Source organism: Rhinopithecus bieti, unplaced genomic scaffold, assembly GCF_001698545.2.
Source record: "Rhinopithecus bieti isolate Rb0 unplaced genomic scaffold, ASM169854v2 scaffold_80089, whole genome shotgun sequence".
Lineage (NCBI taxonomy): Eukaryota > Metazoa > Chordata > Mammalia > Primates > Cercopithecidae > Rhinopithecus > Rhinopithecus bieti.
In genome coordinates, this window is record NW_016830445.1 from 694,565 (window position 1) to 715,995 (window position 21,431).

Below are 21,431 nucleotides of genomic sequence, written 5' to 3' on the forward strand. Positions count from 1 at the left end.
AAATCAGATTTTATAAACAGTGGAAGGAGCATGGACTTAAAACAAGGCATATTTATTCGGTTTTGTCAAAATTTTACGAAAATATGTGATATATATTTATACTAAAACTATATAATCCTTAGATTTAGAAAAGCAATCAGTTAATGTCTTACATATTAAACACAGGTACAAGTTGGAAATTGTAGAAAATTGAAAGAAAACAAAAGACAAAATTAATGTTTATAGTAGGGAATAAAAGAGTTTAAGATATTTAAAAATTATGTGTATTTTCTTGTCTTTTACATAAATCATTTTTGAAAAGTATGCTGAAAATTTTGTATGAGTAATATTAGTTATGATTTATTTTTCAATATAATTTGAAGATTCTTTGTTACCCAAAACAAAGAAAGAAGGAAAGAAAAAAGAAAATCATTGATAAGAAAGGATATCTGCCTGAACAGGATTTAATACAGGTGAAAGTGCCTTTTACTAGAAAAAAAAAAAAATGCCATAAAGGACATTTAGTAGTAAGGAAGAGAAGCAAGCACCAGGATTTAAGGCAGGAAGGGATAGTCTAACTTTACAATTTTGGGCAAAGGCAGTCAGGTTCATGATCAGGGCTGTCCTTATCTATAAAGGTGCTAACCCCTGAGCCTGGAAGGGGAAAGATAAACACCAGCTGCCGATCTTTTTGTTGCACACAAGAAGGCCCGGACAATAAAAAAAAAATTTTCTGGATTGGTTCCATCGATCCTTTGTCCCTGAAGAAAGGAAGTACCTTGTCAGTAAGAGACTGCCTTTTAAAGTTCTTTTGATATTGGACAATGCTCCTGACCACCCAGAACTCCATGGGTTCAACACTGAAGGTGTTGAAGTGGTCTACTTGCCCCAAACAAAATTCTAATTCAGCCTTAGATCAGGGGTCATAAGGACTTCTAAGACTCACCACACATGGTACTCTATAGAAAGACTGTCAATGTTATGGAAGAGAATCCAATAGAGAGAATATCATGAAATTCTGGAAGGATTACACTATTGGATGTGCCATCATTGTTTAGAAAAACCTGTGAAAGCCATCAAGCCTGAAACAGTAAATTACTGCTGGAAAAAACAACTGTGTCCAGATGTTGCGCATGACTTTACAGAATTTATGACAATAAACAGGGAAATCATGAAAGAGGTTTTGGACATGGCAAAAAAAAAGATGGGGGTTGAAGGATTTCAATATATGGATCTTGGAGAAATTATAGAGCTAATAGACACCATGCCAGATGAAATAACAGAAGACAATTTTATGGAGATGAGTGCTTCTGAACCAGTGCCGGACCATGAGGACAAAGACCTAAAAGAAGCAGTGCCAGAAAGCAAATTGACATTAGACAATTAGCTTCTGACTTCCTTTACAGCATGAACCCTTCTATGATACAGGACCTGAAGCTAAAGCAAAAGGTGAAAGAAGGATTGGTATTATATAGAAACATTTTTTAGAGAAATAAAAAAGCAAAAAGTTAGAGAGAAATTATGATGTATTTCCAAAAGTTGCACTGAGTGTGCCTGCCTCTCCTGCCTCCTCTTCCACCTCCATCACTTCTGCCTCTGTCACCCCCAAGACAGCAAGAGCAACCCCTCCTCTTCCTCCTCCTCCTCAGTCTACTCAACATGAAGATAACAAGGATGAAGACCTTTTTGATGATTCCATTTCATTTAGTGAATAGTAAATATGTTTTCTCTTCCATATGATTTACTTAATAACTTTTTCTTTTCTCTAATTTACTTCATTGTAAGAACAAAGTATATAATACATATAATATACAAAATATGTGTTGTTTATGTTATTGGTAAGGCTTCCAGGCAACAGTAGGCTATTGGTAGTTAAGTTTTTGGGAAGTCAAAAGTTATAAGTGGATTTGTGCCTGTGCAGGGGGTTGGTACCCCTAACCCCTATGTTATTCAAGCATAAACTGTGTGTGTGTGTGTGTGTGTGTGTGTGTGTGTGTGTGTGGTATTGTTCAGACATAAAGAAGAAATCCTGCCATTTTCAACAACATGGATGAACCTGCATGGCCTGAAGTGGAAATAAGTCGGACAAAGAAGACAAATAATATATGGTCTCACTTATATGTAGAAATTTAAAATGATGAACTCCTAGAAGCAGAGAGTAGAATAGTGGTTGTCAAGGTCTTAGGGGTGGGAGAAATGGGAAGATCTTGGTGAAAGTGTACAAATTTCAGTTATAAAATGGATAAGTTCTGGGAATCTAATGTACAGCATGGTGACTATAGTCAATAGTACTACATTGTTTATTTGAAACTTGCTGAGATGGCAGATTTTAAGTGGCCTCACCACACACATATATACACAAAAAAATGGTAACTATGAGAGGTAACAGATGTGTTAATTTGATTGTGGTAATCATTACACAATATATACATGTATCGAATCATGTACACCTTGAATATACACAATTTTTATTAATTAAACATTTTAAAATGTAAAAACTCAAAATGGAAGATAAATCTAAATGTGAGAACTACAACTATAAAACTCTTGGAAGAAACATAGAAATATATCTTTGACTTTGAATTAAGAAATAGTTTCTTAGATATGATACAAAAAGCACAGGTGAGAAAAGAAAAACTAAATAAATTAGCTTTCATCAAAATTAAAATTTTTGTGCTGTGAATAATACCATCAAGGAAGTGTAAACATGACCCACAGAATGGGAGCAAATAGTTGCAACTTTTATATCTGATGAAGGTCTAGGATTCAGAATGTATAAACAATGCTTACAGTTCAACAATAGAAAGACAATCCAATTTAAAAATGGGCAAAGGCTCTGCATGAACACTTCTCTAAAGAAGATATACAAATGGCCAATAAAGCACGTGAAAAGATGCTCAAAATCATAGCCAACAGGGAAATGCAAATCACAATCATAATGAAATACCACTTTATGCTCACTAGAACAGCTATAATAAAAAAGACAGAAATGTACAAGTGTTGGCAAGGATGCGGAGAAACTGGAACCCTTATATATTGTTGGTGAGATTGTTAAATGGCACAACTACTTTGGAACAGTTTGGCAGTTCCTCAAAATGCTAAACACAGAGTTACCATACAAGGCAAAAATTCCATTCCTAGGTATATGCCCAAGAGAAATGAAAGCATATGTCCACACAAAAACTTGTACATGAATGTTAACAGCAGCATTATTCATAAGAGTCAAAAAGTGGTAACAGCTCAAATTTCTATCAACAGATGAATGGAGAAACAACATAGGGTGTATCACAAATAATATATGGAATATTATTTGGCAATGAAAAAGAATGAAGTACTAATACATGCTACAACATGGATGAAACTTGAAAACATTATGCTAAGGGAAAGAAGTCAGTCACAAAAGCCTATTTATTTTATGGCTTCATTCATAGGAAATGCCTAGAATAAGTAAATCCATATGGACAGAAAGCAGATTAATAGTTACTAAGGGCTTGGGCAGGGGGTAATCGATGATGTTTGCTAATGGATATGTGGTTCCTTTACAGGGTAACTAAAATATTCTGAAATTAGATACTGGTGATGATGGTACAACTATGAATATACTAAAAGCCACTGAACGGAATACTTTAAATGGGTGAATTCGGTGGTATGTGAATGATATCAATAAAACTATGTTTCATAGAACACATACCATTTACAACTGCTGCATAGAAAATGCAATACTTAGATATTAAATATAATATTATGTGTATAGAATCTGCATCCAGAAAGTTGCAAAATGCTTTTGTAAGAGATAAAGACTCCTGCACATGTATCCTGGAACTTAAAATAAAATAAAATATAAAAAACAAAAGAGGAGCACAATGAGATTTCCTGTGACCTATTAAAACCCATAAAATTTATCAAAGAAATTTACATACAAAATAAATCTTGATAGTAGTTCCAATCACAATAAATTATATTTGCAGCTGACATCTATAAGCAATCTCTTTCCTCTCTTTAAAAAACTCTATATTTTCTTTATGAAAATAGTGATTTTTTAAAACTGTACTCTAAAAGGGACAAAATATTTGTAATCTGAAGTGTTTCAAATTTTGTACTCTATTGCTTCAGTCTTATACTACCTCAACAGGTATGAATAACTTTATAAGAATATATTTAAAATATTTTCACTTATTGTATTTCCCTTGAAAATATTGACATTTTTGAATTTTAATTAAAAAACTCAGAAAGAAAGGGTTGAACATTAAATAGAAATAATAATAAACACCTTTTTTGTGCTCATAAAAAAATAAAGACCTAAATAAATGAGGAGACATACTATGTTTACTGCCTAGAAGACTCAACATAGTAAAGATGTCAATTCCTGAACTGACCTATAGGTTTAATGCAATNCTTATTGTATTTCCCTTGAAAATATTGACATTTTGAATTTTAATTAAAAAACTCAGAAAGAAAGGGTTGAACATTAAATAGAAATAATAATAAACACCTTTTTTGTGCTCATAAAAAAATAAAGACCTAAATAAATGAGGAGACATACTATGTTTACTGCCTAGAAGACTCAACATAGTAAAGATGTCAATTCCTGAACTGACCTATAGGTTTAATGCAATTCTCATCAAAATCCCAGCAAAATTTTTTGTAGACATAGACAAGGTTGTTCTAAAATATACGGAAAGGCACAAGTCCTAGGCTAAAACAATTTTGAGAAACAAGGATACAATGGGAGGAGTGCCTTTACCCAGTATTAACATTTTTATATGGCTACATTAGTCAAGACTGTGTGGCATTGGCAGAGGGATAGACACATAGATCAGTGGAGCAGAATAAGGAGCCCAGAAATAGACCCATAAAAATGTATCCCACTAATTTTTGACAAAGGTGTAAAAGCAATTCAGTGAGGTAGGGATAGCCTTTTCAACAGATGCTACTAGAGCCATTGAGCATCCATAGGCAAAAAAATAATAAACATCAACCTAAACCTCACACCTTATACAAAAATCAACTCAAAATCGATTATGGCCTTAAATGTGTAACCATCAAACTTAAAAAATATTACAGAAAATTTTCAGGACCTAGGACTTGGTGTAGAGTTCTTAGACTCAACCACAAAAATCTGGACCCCAAAATAGTCTTTTTGTGAAAGAACCTATTAAAAGGATGCAAAGATAAGATGCAAACTGAGAGAAAGTATTTTCAAATTACATATTGGACAAAGTACAAGTATCTAGAATATATAAAGAACTTGCAAAACTCAACAGTGAAAAAAAAGAGAAAAAATTCAAATAATCCAACTGGAAAATGGGCCAAAGTCATGAACAGACATTCCACGAAGTTATATGGATGAAAAATAAACTCCAAAAAATATGTTCAATCTCATTAGGCATCAGGGAAATGCAAATTAATATGACAATGACATATCTCTACACACCTGTGAGAATGGACTACTCCTGTATTGCACTACACCACTATCAGAATTATGCTGAGTGAAAAAAGCCAGTCTCAAGAGATCACAGGCTATATGATTGAATTTACATAACATTCTTGAAATAACAAAACTATAGGAATGGAGAACAGATTACTGGTTAGTTGCCGTGGGTTCAGAACTTGGGGTGGAGCAGATCAGGACGGAAGTGCGTTTGGTATAAAACAGCAACACAAAGGATTGCATATCCTTGTGGTGATGGCACTATTCTTTTTCTTGACTGTGGTCACATGACTCTACACATTTGATAAAACTGCTTTGAATTAAATACTCACATATGTACACAAATAAGTGCATGTGTAACTGGTAAAATCTGAATAAGGTGGATGGAGTGTATCAGTGTGAATGTTCTGGTTGTGAACTGGGTGAAGGGTAAATAGGATCTTTCTAGTATTGTTTCCTAAAACTGTATGTGACCCTACAATTATCTCAAAATAAAAGGCTGTTAAAAATCACAATAAAGCCTCTATAATTAAAACAGTGTGGTACTGGAAGAAGAACAGGCAAATTGACCAGTGGAATAAAATATGCATCTAGAAATAGACCCAAGTATATGTGGAAACTGAATATATAATAATGGCGACTTTTCAAATCACTGGAGCAAGATGAACATTTGTAAAATGGGGCTGTGATAGCTGGGTAGTCTTTTGAAAAAAGGGAAGGGGGTGGGTGCAGTAGCTCATGCCTATAATCCCAGCACTTTGGGAGGCTGAGGCAGGAGGATCTCCTAAGCCCAGGAGTTCGAGACCAGCTTGAGCAACATAGCAATACCCCCTCTCTACAAATCATAAAAAAAATAAAAATTTAGCTGAATGTGGTTGTGGCACACCACCCTGCCACTGACTATAAGTATGCCACTGCACTCCAGCCTGGGTGACAGAGTGAGACCCTGTCTCTAAAAAAGAAAAAAAAAAAAAGAGAAACAAACAAAAAGAAAAAAGGAAAGAGGCAAAGTAAGATCCCTCCCATATACCATTCATAAGAATAAACTCCAAATGGATTAGGAATCTAAGTGTAAAACATGAAGCCATACAAATGCTGGAAGAAAACTGGGTGAATTTCTCTTTAAACTGGATGTGAGGAAAGGCTTTCGAACTGGGATTCAAATCCAGATATGATAAAAGAAAAGACTGATATTTGACAACATAAAATTTTTTTTTGCATAGCAAAGAAAACAAACATTGAAAAAACCACAAACCAATTAAGTGAAATTACTTGCAACATATATCACAAATAAAGAAAGCTAATATACCTAACACAGGAAAATACTCTTAAAATTGAGGGTAAAAGACTAAAACCCAATAGAAAAGGGAGAAAAGACATGAACAGATAATTCACATACATAATAATATCAAAAGGGCTCTTAAGCATATGAAAAGATGTTGCAAGCCACTCATAATTAGAAAAATGCTAATTAAACTACACTGAGATACAATTTCTCACCTATCAGATTTGTAAAAATTAAAAAGTAAAGCAAATACTTTGTTGGTGAGGCTTGGGGGAAAAAAACACTCTCCTACATTGCTAATGGGAATGCAAATTGGTACAATCTTTCTGGAGGGGAATTTGGCAATACCTAACAAAACTACATTTGTTTTTACATTTTGACACATTAATCCTACCTCTAGAAATTTACTCTTTAAGATATACCTCTAACGATATGAAAATACATATGTACTGGGTTGTTCATTGAGTATTATTTTTATTTGCAAAATATTGGAAACAATCTAAATGGCTACACATAGGAGGTTGGTTGAATAATTTATGGTACATCTACACAATGCAGTACTATGCAGCTATAATGAAAGAATGAAGAAGATCTCTATATGGAGTGATTGGTAGGACACGCGTTTGAGTGAACAAACAAAGCTCAAAAGAGTATCTGTATTAAGCCGCCCTTAAGTAAGGAAGGGTATAGGAAAATACACAGGTATCTGTTCATTTGTGCAAAAGAAAACACAAAAACTAATGAAGTTGGTTACTTACAGGGAATGACTGGAATGAGGTGGAAAGGACAGAAGTAATGGGAGAAGTCACTTTTCTGAGGATTTCTTTCTGTACAGTTCTAACTTTTGAAACAATGTTATTATTTCACATGCTCACAGAAAAATAATTAAAATTAGCAAGGAAAGATGGTGGGGAGTGTTGGCGGCAGACAGAAAGGAATCTAAACAGAAACAAGTGAACTAAACCATATTCAAATGACCTCAGTGGGCCCGGGAGATGAACTAGCCCAGGTAACTTTTTAACAGTGTTTGAAGGATACACTCTTACGCAAAGACAAAAAGAATTCTAAACAAATATTGTACTCTTGTTAATTGGCTTCTTCATAGAGTCATGGGTTAGCAACTATGAAACTAGTTTCTGTGTATTCTAGGATTAAGTGAGTAAATATATTATGGTAATGGCAGAGAGATTTCTCACTGTTTTGCAAGGAAACTACAAATATGGGAAGGGGAAAGATAGAATGAACTTTGCTGTTGTATTGGTATTTGGAGGTATCAATGTGAACTCATGGTTTATGGGTAAGTACGGAGGCAGGTAGATAGGTAGATAGAGAAACAGATATTACCAAAATAATAAATAAAAAAGGAATAGATATAGATGTGAGTTAATTATTTTCCTAGCTTTGTGGACTGAGAGGGTTTAGTAACAAAGGCTAAGGCAGGGAAAGTACAAGATGAGCCTGGAGCAGATGTGCCAAAAATTAAGGGCATGCTCAGAGGATGATTAGGGGCATGTCAGAAAGACATAGTAACTAGTTTGAAGGAGTTCCCACTGGACACACCTCAGACAATTTGAGCATCAAAATAAATAATGATAGGAAAGGATTATAACTGAAAATAAAAATGCACAAGTCCACCTAATATAAATAAAAGCATAAGTAAATAAACAGGAGTGAAAGAAGAAAAGTTCTTTCTTATAGTAGAAAGTCAACTAATAATTGTAGAATGGATGATGGAATCAGAAATTCATTAGTTGGCAACCAGCATGATAATCTTGCCTCAGGCACAGACCATCAATAAATGCTAAACTAGTGAGTGAAAGTTTGAGGTGTAGTAGGATACTAACAGCTTCAAAATATATTTATTTCCCCAAGATACTAATTAATGGCAAGGAGAAGAAATAGGAACTGGACAGTGAAGATATCTGGCAGACATCACCTTAACCAAGTGATCAAAGTGACAATCACCAGGAATAGGATGAATGGAACTAACATCGTGGACCTTCTGACATGACACACTCATGCACAACATCACTTCTGTGGTATTTCTGCCAATAGTACATAACAGTGATCTAACTATGAGGAAACATCAGGCAGCAAACTCAAATTGAGGGACATTATGCAAAATAACTGGCATGTACTCTTCAAAAATGTCAATGCTACAAAACACTAAGACAGATTGAGGAACCATTCCATATTAAGGGACACTAAAGAGACATAACGACTGAGTTATGAGTGCACTGCATGATCCTGGATTTTCTTTTGCGATAAAGGACATTATTAGGACAATTGGCAAAATCTGAATAAAGCCTTTAGATTAAAATCTTTAGATAGATTAGTACCACTGTTAGCTTCCTGCTTTTGATCAATATCCTGTGCTTATGCAGGAGAACGTTTTAGGAAATGTTAGGAAATATATATTGCAGTATTTGGAGATAAAAGAGCATCATACCTACAATTTGTTCTCATAAAGTTCAGAATAAAATTGTGTGTGTGTGTGTGTGTGTGTGTGAGAGAGAGGTGGTACATAAAACATAGAATGTGGTAAAATTGCAACATTTGGGGAATCAAGTGAAAGGTAGTTAAACACTATTTGTATTATTCTTGCAAATATTCTGAGAGTCCGAATTTATGTCAAGTGAAAAATTAAATTTAAAAAAAGAGTTAGAAGTGATCAATCAATCTCCTAGGGAGAAGGTATTGAGATCAAAGATTGAAGGCCTGAGGGGAAACCATTAGAAAATGCTCACAGCTGATGGGTGAGTTTCAAAGAAGCAGCAGGACAGGAGTCTCCAGGCACAGTGGGCATTCAAAAATGGTAACTGTTGTTTTGATAAATTTCAGAAAGTACTAGTTCATCTCAGAGATATATACCTCCTAACTCTTTCAGAAACGTCACTAAATATTGCTTCTAGAAAGGATTTAAAGGTCATGTACTGTACTGGTCGAGTCACATCTTCCAAATATAACAATCCAACATAATAAGAGGAAACTTCTACAAAGCCCCTTTAGCTCAGCCTCCTCATTGTAACAGTGGGAACCGTGAGGACCAGAGCGGGGAAAGGACCTGCCCAGGGTCACACAGCAAGGCAGTAGAGCTGGGCCAGGCACCAAGGTGCCTCCCTCCCAGGCCAAGGCCTCTCTGACTCTGCACCTCCATACCGTCTGGCTTCAGGCCAGAGGAGTGGATGGCTGGGAACCAGACAAGACGTAGCTGGGCTGGCCCTGAAAGATACAGTCCCAAAGTTGGTGGCTGTTTGGGAATGAGTGGGGCACATTTTGTGAACACCCCATAAGCTATAGGTGGCCAACATATTTATGTGATTAAAAATACAAAATAAGACTGAATACGCTGGGTGCAAACAGTTGAGAAACTAAAAGCTTCTTTTAGACAAGACAAACTGTTACTCACTACAAAATAAGGGTGGGGTGGCTTGGGATTTTTTTTTTTCATAATGAAAAGTAGCAAATATGAAGTCAAACCTAAAACAGCCCATCTATTTGAAATAAAATAAATCCAAATAACAGGCCCCTAAGGACCACCCCCCAATATTCAAAAAATCTGTTTTATTTTAAATTAGGCATTGGTATAAGACCAACAAAATTAAATATTTACTGCTAACAGAGAACTCTTGGATGTTGGGGCAGGGGTGGAGAACAAAATTCCTTTCTGATAAGCTAGTATCTGATAGCTAGAAATCAGAATCACTCAGCCCTATATTCTGCTGACTGCAGGTCCCACATGGAGTTGAGGGCCTGAAGGCTTCTTCTGTAAGGTCCTAGGACGTGCGGTGTGGGGCAAGCAGTGGGTTGCAAGCTGGACCTCCTGGGTCCTGGACCACCTCAGCTCTGAGCAGCTTGCCAGGGAAGCCTGGGCAAGTATGATATTTTTCTTCAGCTGCAGCATCCTCATGCATAAAACAAGGGGTCTCTAAAGGAATTTCCATGTTTTTTCTATTATTTGGTCCTACATAAATACATTTCAACTCTTTGTCTTTAGCTAAAACTTCTAAAACTGTTATCACTTATATAACAGTCACAGTCCCCACCTACCCAAACAAAAATACAACTCCATGCTTTCAAGTCTCTGGTAATTTCAAAAGAACAAATTATTACTTATCCTTTTCAAATATTTTAAGTAACTTAGAGTTTAACTTGCTATTGGAGAATTATGGAATGCCAGAGCTAGAGGAGCCTTTTGGATGCCCCTAGACCACTCCTTCATTGTACAGATGGGGAAAATGATGCCCAGTCCAAGGAAATAGCTTGCCCCAAGTGCCATGGCTAGTTGGTATCAAAGCTGAAGTCAGACCACTTGCCGGTGGCTCCCAGGTGGGTATTCTTCCCACTGTAGCACCAGGGACTCCTCCCAGGCTCAGAAAGCTAGTCTGAAACAGTGAATCTTCCAAAGGGCAACCACCCACTGCCAAACTTTCCAATTTACAAACGACTGTCATTTTGTTTGATGACATGATGGTACCTAAAATTCCTGGGTGGCATCTGCTTTCAACTGACTTGCACGATTCCTCTCCCTCCAGATTAATAATGAAATTAAGGGTGAGATGCTCTGGCCAAGGATGGGAATGGGAGCCACTCTGCGTAGTGACCCTGTGCTAAGCACTCATTTTCAACATGATCTCCACTTAACTACCCCTGGCTTGGTTTGGTTGGGTTGGTTTAACAAAAGAAAGAATGGGTAGGGAGATACCTCAATATGTTTGCAAGGCAATTCAAAGCAAAAACAGTTCTCTCTTTCTAAAGGAGAAGGAGAGCCCAAGCTCCTAGCAACACATTTCTTTCCAAAAGGTTCCTAAAATCCACATGGGGTGGGAGAAGGGACTAAAAAGCTCTGCAAATATGTGGCTGCCTCCACTTTGGAACTGCATAGCAACAGGCTCAGCAAGGCCAGGATCTCCCTCTGAGGGTTCAAAGGGCTTTCCAAACCTGCTCTTTACTTTCTAGGGCTGACTCTGAGGACCTGAGCACTCATTCGGGCCACGTTAATATGACGATGGGCTTGTGTTTCTAGGAGAATTGAAAATACACTATTGTGAGGAGTCAGACAGAGAACTTGGAAGGTGCACAGGATCAACAAGGGCCAAGGAAATGTCTTCCTGACTTGTCATGAGACCCAGGGCCAGCACCTGCTCCTCTCTGGGCCTCAGTTTCCCCATCTTTGATATACGAGCCCTCGTGGCCTTGTCATGAGAAGACTTTCCACACTTCCAGGGTTCGATGGGGAAGGTCGTGGCGGCTATTTGAATGGAGTCCAGCCATCCTCTTCCCTCCTAAGCAGACCCCCCATATCACACCAGCAGGCCCAACCTGAGGTTCCTTTCCAAAGGGACACAACCTCACTTCCTCAGGATAGGGCCCTGGACAGATCCTGGGGTAAGACTACTTACCAGTTTTCATGAGGGTCTGGCTGGGCCCTTTCAGTGACTACGATAGAGACACACAGGATCCACTTTACCTTCTCATGCCCGTTGTGACAGTACTGAAATGTGAAAAACCAAACAACTATCGGCCTCCTCAGATCCCATTTTCTCACTTCTGCAGCAGGCAAATGTGGAACCTCCTCAAGGCACTGGGCTGGCTACACACATCCTTGACCGATTCTGGAACTGCCAAGGGCTGGGTAATTGGGGTCTCTAAAACTGTCTAGATCCTGGACACACTGCATGCTCTCTGAGGTCCCTCCCAAGCCAGAGTCTCTTGAATGCTAGTTTGCCTGGGTGTAACTTATGCAGTATCAAAGAAAGGGACAAAGTGACTTTTCAAGTCAAAAGGAGCCTGATTTTCTTTTGTTCAATTTCTGACATCAAATGGAAAGGCAAAATAAATAAATAGCAAACACTAACATTAAAGAGAGCAACCCATGAGTGTGCCCTGAGCCTGATATCTACAAGACCATCTCACCAACACCATCTCTTTTGAATCTCCCACAGTGCTCCAAACTTGATGGAACTGACATTCTGATATTTCCATCTGACAACTGAGGGCGCTGAGACTCAGGCAGGTTCACAGACTTGCCTAAAATCCCATAGTTGGTCAATGTCTCCTGCTGAAGGGAAAGCTCTTATTGAGGCACTCTTAACCTGTGACAGAAGATCCCTGAGAGAACCATGAGTGGGCTTAAGGCCTAGTGGTACCTTACGTTAGAAGCAACATTGCATGTTATTTTTCCATTGTCTAAGGAGAAGACCCAGAGCTTTCATCAGATTCTCAAAGAAGTATATGATCCCTAAGAGACAAAGAGCCACCCCTGCTTCAGAGGATCGGGAGTCATTTTTGTTATGATTTGAGGTTCAAGAGACCAGGTGGAGTTAGCTTCCCCAAGGGCAAGCTCAGAAAACCTTGGCAGCCAGGTAGTTCTCTAACTCATAAATAGGACCAGCTTTATGCCAGGCATGGTACCATTTGGTGGGGTGAAGGATGGGGTGTGGGAAAAGAGGGCTTCCCTAAGCCCTGAACACCTCCTTACCTGTGCCCTAAACAGCAGATTCTCTCCAAGGCATGGTAACTCTTGCATCTTTTAATTCAAGCTGGAGGCTCCAGATTCTCCAGAGGAAGGGAATCCCACTAAGGTACAGCGGGCTGAGGATGGCATCTTTCTAGGTAAGGTGGAGAGGGGGTGTGAGAAGCAGGAGGCAGATCTAGAAACCAGGAAGGAAAAGGTGGGAGTACTGAACCTAAACTCAATTTGCTCAGGATTTGACAGCCAAAGGCATGGCTGAAAAGGCCAGTGAGCCTATCCCCAGCCATATGTAGAACAGGGCTTCAGACCTAGCCTTTGCTATCTTGGCAAAGTTCTACTCCTGAGAGAGGGTGAGTGTGTGAGTGTGTCTGTGTGTGTGTGTGTGTCTGTGTGTGTGTGTCTGTGTGTGTGTGTCTGTGTGTGTGTGTGTGTGAGAGAGAGAGAGAGAGAGACAGAGAGAGAGAGAGAGAGCTCTTCACAACCGCCTGAGCAAGGAGATGAGAACTCAAATGGCTAACCTGGCCATCTCTCAAATCCCAAAAATCAGCTTTGGTGGGCCCAAACTAGGCAACCAACGATGCTGCTAAGGCTCCCAACCAGGGCCTGAGAATGCAATCTTCTCAAGCACCCAGAATGGGGAATGGGCCTCCACTCTGGGATCCACTGCTGCTGTTTGGGAAGGTGGGGATAAAAGAGATATGTAGGACTGCCAAAGGGCTATTACTGTTGGGGAGTGCTGGTGCAGGTCGTCAAGGAAGAGCAGGCAGGAGGAGGGAGAAAAGCCTGCCCGGAAAATCCCCATTAACTTCATCTTGTGATTTCATTGTCACAGCCACTCAGAACAGATTTGGCCCCAGGGGCAGGCTCTTGGGAGCCTCCGATTTAATAATGTGCTCACCTCATGCTGTGGGACAAGACCTCACCACGAGCCCTATTAGTGGGTGAGAAAGGACTCCCTGGCTGCCCTACTGCACAGGGCATCAGTCATACTCCAAAGCTAACAGCCTGGCCATGTGCTTGGGTGTTACCTTTGTATCCGGTGCTCCCCAAGTGGATTTGGGCAGTGACACTCCTTGATATTTTCAGGGCTCATTTTGAGAACTGTCATGGCAACTAACATGATAATGCTCCTTACCCCATGGCTGGGGGATCACTAGAAACAACCAGATTGTTCACTTTAACTCGAATGTCAGCACAATTATTTTAACACCAAGTGTGTCAGGTTTGACTCCATATTCCGGAAATTAATTTTAGAGTGGCAGGGAAATAAAATGGCATACTTCTTTGAGCTTTGTTACAACACGTTCGTGCAGCAAACTGCGAATAAAATGTAGTAATTAGAGGTTAAATTAATCCTTGACAGACAAGCGGCTTAGAAACGCTGTGCCCTCCTCCTGAAGCCTAGCATAACGCATGCCAGTCTTTCAGAATTAGACACGCAAACCATGTGATGTTGGCAACTGCACCAAAACTACTGTCCCACTTAGAATTCCAAGGCCGGCGCTGGAACTTCCAGAGGCAGATATTAACACTGAGATCTCATTAAGAGCCAAACCCAAACAACCTCCCACCATTGCCAAAGGAGCCCACCCAGCCAAGCCCTCCACAGGGCTGGCTGCCTGACTCTCTGACAGCAACTCAAAAACGAGACACACACTCCCTTCTAATTCTTAATTTACAATCTCCTTTCTCCAGCTACTTCCAGACTTCGAGTTCAGGTTCTAATATGACTCTTTGCTGTCCTAACAATGCTGAGCAAAGCACACATTGATACAGGGCAGATTATATTACACTACAGTTACAAGCACTCCACCTCCACTGGCTGCATTTCTTTTTACCACATTTGCTCTGCCTCAAAAGGAAAGCCTGTCTGCCCACACATGGGTGCAAAATGGATGTTCTACACTCGACTGAGAACTAGAGACCAGGGTTCTGTCAACTTTGGGCTCCCTTTACTATGGCCCTACGAAAGTCAGAAGCTTCTCTGGGTCTCAGTTTCCTCTTCCGTAAAATCATGGGGTTTTACTCTTCCAGCTGTAAGATTCTCCATCTTTCAATATCTGAGTTTGCAGGTGAGGTGGGGTACCTGTGCTAACTATGTACAGGTGCAATGGTCAACCGACCAGCAGAGCCACAGAAAGGAAGGCAGAGCTGGGTCCTGTCTTCCTCCTCCCCACTCTGTCCCAGCATGCTGCCGAAGCTGAGGGTGGAATTTCGGACTCAAATGGAAGGAAAAATAGAAATGCACTACTTGTGGGGTGAGGGTGGAGCTGGGACAATTGGACCAAGAACTTGGAATTCCTCAACATGTTCAGAATTACTTGACTTTGTTTTTGTCCTGTCTTTATGCTCCAAAGACCCACGCTTTGCTCTCAAAGGTGGACACAAGCTGGGGCCACCAGGTCCTTTTGACCTGGATGCCATTAACTCTCTTGGGTGCTGTGGCCTCCAGTGATCCCTTCCAAAATCAGCAGAAAACTGTCCCTATGGTCTAGTGTCTAGGTACTCGCACAGGTGGAAGAAAGGGGAAAAAAAATCAATGGCTGGCCTGCTAGGCCCTCTTCCAACAAGATGATATCCCCTGGTCCGCTCCATCCTTCTCTGAACCTCAGGAAACAATTCTCAGCCTTTAGAAAATGGCATTTCCCAAAATCCACTTACTGGTTATTTACTTGGCAGAGCAAGCAGCAGGGCACATGGGAGGGTAAGGTAGCTTCCCACACCCACCCACCAAGGAAATGGGAGTCTGGGAGGCTCCAACTGGGCTGTGCAGAAAGGGGCACTGGCCGTGTCGGGGTCAGAGAGCAGCCGGGCAGGACTGAGTTGCCATTGGGGTGGAGGGATCCTCCTTCAGCGGCAGAATGAGCCCACCCTTTTGTAGGCCAAGGAAGGGTGGGAGTAGTCTGAAGCTGGGGCCTCAGGGAGGCCCAGGATAGCCAATCTGAGCAAGGAAAGCTCTCCTAAACTTTGCAAAGAGCTTTTTGCTTCTTGCTCCCAAACCCTCCTTAGGCCCCATCTCTGGAAGCCTTTACTCTGGGAGCTCAGTGCCTACAGCCAGGGAGGCCCCTTGCTATCCCCTCCCCGGGGGGAATATTTTGAACTGTTTCATATCTGATTGCTTTGGATGTTATAAAGACGTCAGATTTTAGGAGAAAACTTGAGGTTTGAAGGAAACCAGGGAGGCTCTGTGAAGGGGAGAAAGAAAGCAACCAGAGTGGGGGGTGGGGGCAGGGGAATGAGGTAACCCAACTCTTTTCCTTCTGTCTCCTCCTCTGGAAGAAAATGCCCTTGGGGCTTCAGCAGCCCTGGGCTGGTAATTTGGGAGCAGGACCCCACAGGACTATGCACCTGCAATCTTGGCATGTAAATATCCTATAACACAAGCTACTGTTTCTTACCTCCATGGGGAACTCCCTGACTAACTGCCCTGACAGTTCCATGGGGCCTTTTCTTCTTCCTTTGACACCTTTACAGACTAAAGAACAACAATGACACAACAAAAATAAGAAGTCATAAGCATTTGCAACACAGTCTTTTCAGGTGCATTCTGATTTATGAAATTTCCCTCCTCGAAGTACTGAAGATGTTTAAGGACTCAATGCCTGCAAAACCAGGCCGGTTCCAATTGAGCTTTGCAATGCTTTTTTCCTGCCATACAGTTGACTGGTGCTGCCTAGGTTACCCCTCGGTGGCGTTGTGAGAGGTGTATGATGGGAATTGGTTTATTGTGCTGATCCATAGTAACCGGCTCCTGTTCCTCCATCATTTATCTCCCTCCCCAGCGACATCTGGGTTGGTCTATTCACACTCTCAGCATTCTATCTGCTCCAACAAACACTCAGCCTTTTCTGCTTGGATAAGGAGTTTTTTAGTTACATCCATTATATGTGTATCAACATTTATGGCAGCAAGATAATTGCTAAAGAACTCAGAGGATAAAGAGTCCTTCTTCATAATGTTCACCCCTGCCCCTTTAAAAAATCAATATTAACATCAAGTAGGACAGCAGCAGGTTCTTACATAGCTGCTGTATCCTCAAAGTTGGAAATGTGATTTAAAAAAAAACAGCTGGATTAGGAAGAAAAGAAAAGGTTCAACAATGGGTTAAGAACCCACATCCCACTGGTGCACGTGTGTGCGGATGGAAGGCCTTTTTGTCTTTGAAACCTTTCCTAAATAACTGCAAAGCAGCAAATCTGCTCTCCATTAGATGAGTCCTTTGGAAATATGCCGGTCTACTCTAAAGAGTTTAGATCCCGTTATCTGTATACCAACCCAATGATTAGGAGGCCTGCCATCAATAGGAGTATTGGACAAGAGAACCTTTGGGTTGATTTCTGGTGTCTGCTGTCGCTGATTCTGGGCTAGAAGTTCACACTTGCAAAAGACACAAAAGGGGAACACTTTCCACTTTTGTATTGTTTTGATTGGCCTTCTGCCATTTTCTACTCCTCCTTCTTATCCCTGCCCTTCAAAATATCAGCCCCTTTTATTATCTGTCTAGTTGTTTCCTGATGACAAGGTTGAGCTTGATGTTTCACTTTCCCAGAAAATGACTCTTTCATTCACAAACCACAGTGTTTTAGAACTAGAAGGGACTCAGACTCAGAGGTCATGGGATTGGGGAGAGAAAGGATGGGCTTGTTCAAGATCACTCTGCTAATTAGTGGGCAGAGCTTTCTAGAACACAAGTGTCCCAGCTCCTAGGCTAATGATCTGTGCAATGCACTGTTGGAGAAAAAAAAAATCAGAATCTTTAAAACAGAGTTTACTGTATATTGAGTTCCTTTAAAGGAGAGGCATAGTCCAGCTATTTTCAGAAGAACCACTTGTCTAAGACCAGTTTATCCCCTTTCATAACCCCAAATAGTAATTGAGTTTCCTAGGGACCATCCATTAACAGGTGCATTTTAGGCCTTTAGGTGATCAATTTAAAAGGGAAGAAAATATATTAAACATGCTGGCTAAGCTAAAAAAAAATCCCTTTCCTTAGTAAAAGGAATTGACAATAGTGAATCTCCTACCTTAAGATGCAATGAATGTGTAGCCCCCACCCCATCCCCCCCAGCAACAGGGTATTTCCTGGTGGAGTGTAAAAATTCAATGACGTTCCTATTTCAGCCCACACATCTGTGTCACTGTCAGCGTCAGTGGCAGGAAAACAGACGAAGTCACCCTTTGCTAATGATTTCCTAACATGGNACCTTTCCTAAATAACTGCAAAGCAGCAAATCTGCTCTCCATTAGATGAGTCCTTTGGAAATATGCCGGTCTACTCTAAAGAGTTTAGATCCCGTTATCTGTATACCAACCCAATGATTAGGAGGCCTGCCATCAATAGGAGTATTGGACAAGAGAACCTTTGGGTTGATTTCTGGTGTCTGCTGTCGCTGATTCTGGGCTAGAAGTTCACACTTGCAAAAGACACAAAAAGGGGAACACTTTCCACTTTTGTATTGTTTTGATTGGCCTTCTGCCATTTTTCTACTCCTCCTTCTTATCCCTGCCCTTCAAAATATCAGCCCCTTTTTATTATCTGTCTAGTTGTTTCCTGATGACAAGGTTGAGCTTGATGTTTCACTTTCCCAGAAAATGACTCTTTCATTCACAAACCACAGTGTTTTAGAACTAGAAGGGACTCAGACTCAGAGGTCATGGGATTGGGGGAGAGAAAGGATGGGCTTGTTCAAGATCACTCTGCTAATTAGTGGGCAGAGCTTTCTAGAACACAAGTGTCCCAGCTCCTAGGCTAATGATCTGTGCAATGCACTGTTGGAGAAAAAAAAAATCAGAATCTTTAAAAACAGAGTTTACTGTATATTGAGTTCCTTTAAAGGAGAGGCATAGTCCAGCTATTTTCAGAAGAACCACTTGTCTAAGACCAGTTTATCCCCTTTCATAACCCCAAATAGTAATTGAGTTTCCTAGGGACCATCCATTAACAGGTGCATTTTAGGCCTTTAGGTGATCAATTTAAAAGGGAAGAAAATATATTAAACATGCTGGCTAAGCTAAAAAAAAATCCCTTTCCTTAGTAAAAAGGATTGACAATAGTGAATCTCCTACCTTAAGATGCAATGAATGTGTAGCCCCCACCCCATCCCCCCCAGCAACAGGGTATTTCCTGGTGGAGTGTAAAAATTCAATGACGTTCCTATTTCAGCCCACACATCTGTGTCACTGTCAGCGTCAGTGGCAGGAAAACAGACGAAGTCACCCTTTGCTAATGATTTCCTAACATGGAATTTCCTTGTATCTCCTAAAGGCTTTCTTCTTCCAACGCCAAACTCTTCCCCAGCCGCCACCCCCAACACATTGTACTGAAGAAAAACTGAAAATGGTCACAGCCGGAAGAGGATGATTTTTAAGGAGATCTTGTAAGGAAAAGCTTCAGCTCTTTGTGATATTTTTAAAGGGGGAAAGTGGGGAAAGACTGCTAGTTCTTTCCGAAGCTGAACAAAACAGAGAGATTTCCTCCCAGGCATCTGGAAATCTCTCAGCCCCATCTCTTTCTTTCTTTTTTCCTGCCTCTTCTGTCCCAAGTTCCACTTTGAGCAACATTCTTACTTCAGTACTGAAAGAAACACTCACACATGGCAGGCAGGCACCGGGAGAGGGCAGCCCCCAGGGCAGAGAGCAGGCATTGGAGAACCACCAAGCACAAAGTAGTATAGGAGCCCATCACTTTTCCCCTCTGGAGAATATCCTATTTAATATGCAAACTGGTCATCAAGTGAAAAGAGGGCTGTTACTTTAAGGGGAAGAAGCTGATTAGCTGCTCTGGCTGGCAGCAAACAGCTGGTCTGTCCGGCAGGTTCAAGGCCATTTCAGCTTCTCTCTTATGGAGGCACCATATGCTCCATCTCGCACATCAGCAGCTTTATTTTCCAATGAACTTGCTCCAGAAGAGAAGTACAAAGGAGGGAGGAGAAGGCAGAACCAGTAGTTTACCCTTTGATTACTTTCTTGTGGTTTTAGATGCAGTTGGGATGTGTGTATGCGCGCAGTTGGTAAGTGTGTATGCGCGTTGGGGGTGTTAACGCTTCATCTTCTACTCCAAAGACCAGAGAACAAATGTTTGACCAGCACTTATCGATAACCTCCAGAGATGGGAGGGGAGGGGAGTAGGAGAAAGATACGCAAAAAGGCACAAATAAAACGTCGACATCAGATTAAATGGAAATAGGATGGGCGGAGGCGGCCAGAGAGCGGTTGGAATCTGACTTCGCTTGGGAGACCCACCAGCCTGAGCTTGGGCCCCGCCCACTTTCCTTATTTGTCACTTTTTTCTTTTCAGTATTCCCTTCCCGAACAAACTCCCTGAGAGACACCAACCACTTTGGGGCACAGGGGCGGAGCAGGCCAACAGAATGGCGCAAGGTTACTTCTAACATTATATTTGACATTCCTCAGTGCAAGCCCTGGTTCTCGAAAGTTTTAGGGGGTCGGTTATACGGGACAAGGACCCGCTAAATCGTCAATCCAACTAAAGCTGGCAGCTTTAGTGCCAGACGCTGGGTTAGGTGCAGAGGCAGCAGGCCAGCGCGCGGTCCAGAGTGGCATGCTCATCCTCACTGCCCGCCTAGGCTACACGAACCCCGGAGGTGGCGGCTCCCACTGCCTCCGCGCCTCCAAACAAAGGGCGCTCGAAGAGTTTGAGCCCCTGTGTGTGGCGGGGCGGAGGGTGTGGCAGGAGGGCGCGGGAAGAAATGAGGCGTATAGTCAGACGCGGGTGGCCTAAGCCTCCGAGCTGCCTCCTTCTTCTTAGCCACCGGCGGGCGCGACAGCTGCCCTGAGCTCCGGCAGCGAGGGGCGCCCGCTGCAAAGCGAAACCAGGGAAAGGGCGCCCCCTATGCCCGAGCCCGGCGAGCGCATCGGCGACTCGCGTCTGCCCACCCCGCTGAGCGCTTGCCGCCTAGGGCCTCTGCGTGCGCCCGCCGGCTCGCAGTGCAGTCCACTGGGCCGTCCGGGCCGCCGGGGTTTAGGGTGTCCAGGGCTGGCAGGCTGGGCGTGCAGCAAGGGCCGGGGCTGGGGCTCCGTGCACCTTCCTAGGTTCCCACAGAGGGTCCTCGAAACACAACCCCCTCCCCCATCGCCTACACTTGCCCTCCTGTCCCGAGCGGCTCGAAACCTCTTGGAGACAGCCGCCCCCGCCCCCTGCCTCTGCGTCCCTTTTCCCCTTCCCTCTCTCCAGCCTCCTGGGAAACAAAGGGGCTTTTTATAAAGCGGATTGTTGGCGGCGGCGGCGGGGGTGGGAGGGA

General features: G+C 41.6%; 1 protein-coding gene across 12 annotated transcripts in view; it reads right to left on the reverse strand.

The window, feature by feature from the left end:
- MAMLD1 (mastermind like domain containing 1) overlaps nt 1–21,431 on the reverse strand; it is a 151,989-nt gene that overhangs the window by 126,248 nt on the left and 4,310 nt on the right. The window contains exon 2 of one of the 12 annotated variants that reach the window (XM_017865531.1): nt 13,177–13,306. The exons of the other annotated variants lie outside the window; for them this stretch is intronic. The gene's annotated coding sequence lies outside the window, so the exon portion shown is untranslated. The remainder of the gene's footprint in view (nt 1–13,176; nt 13,307–21,431) is intronic. 12 annotated transcript variants of the gene reach the window in all.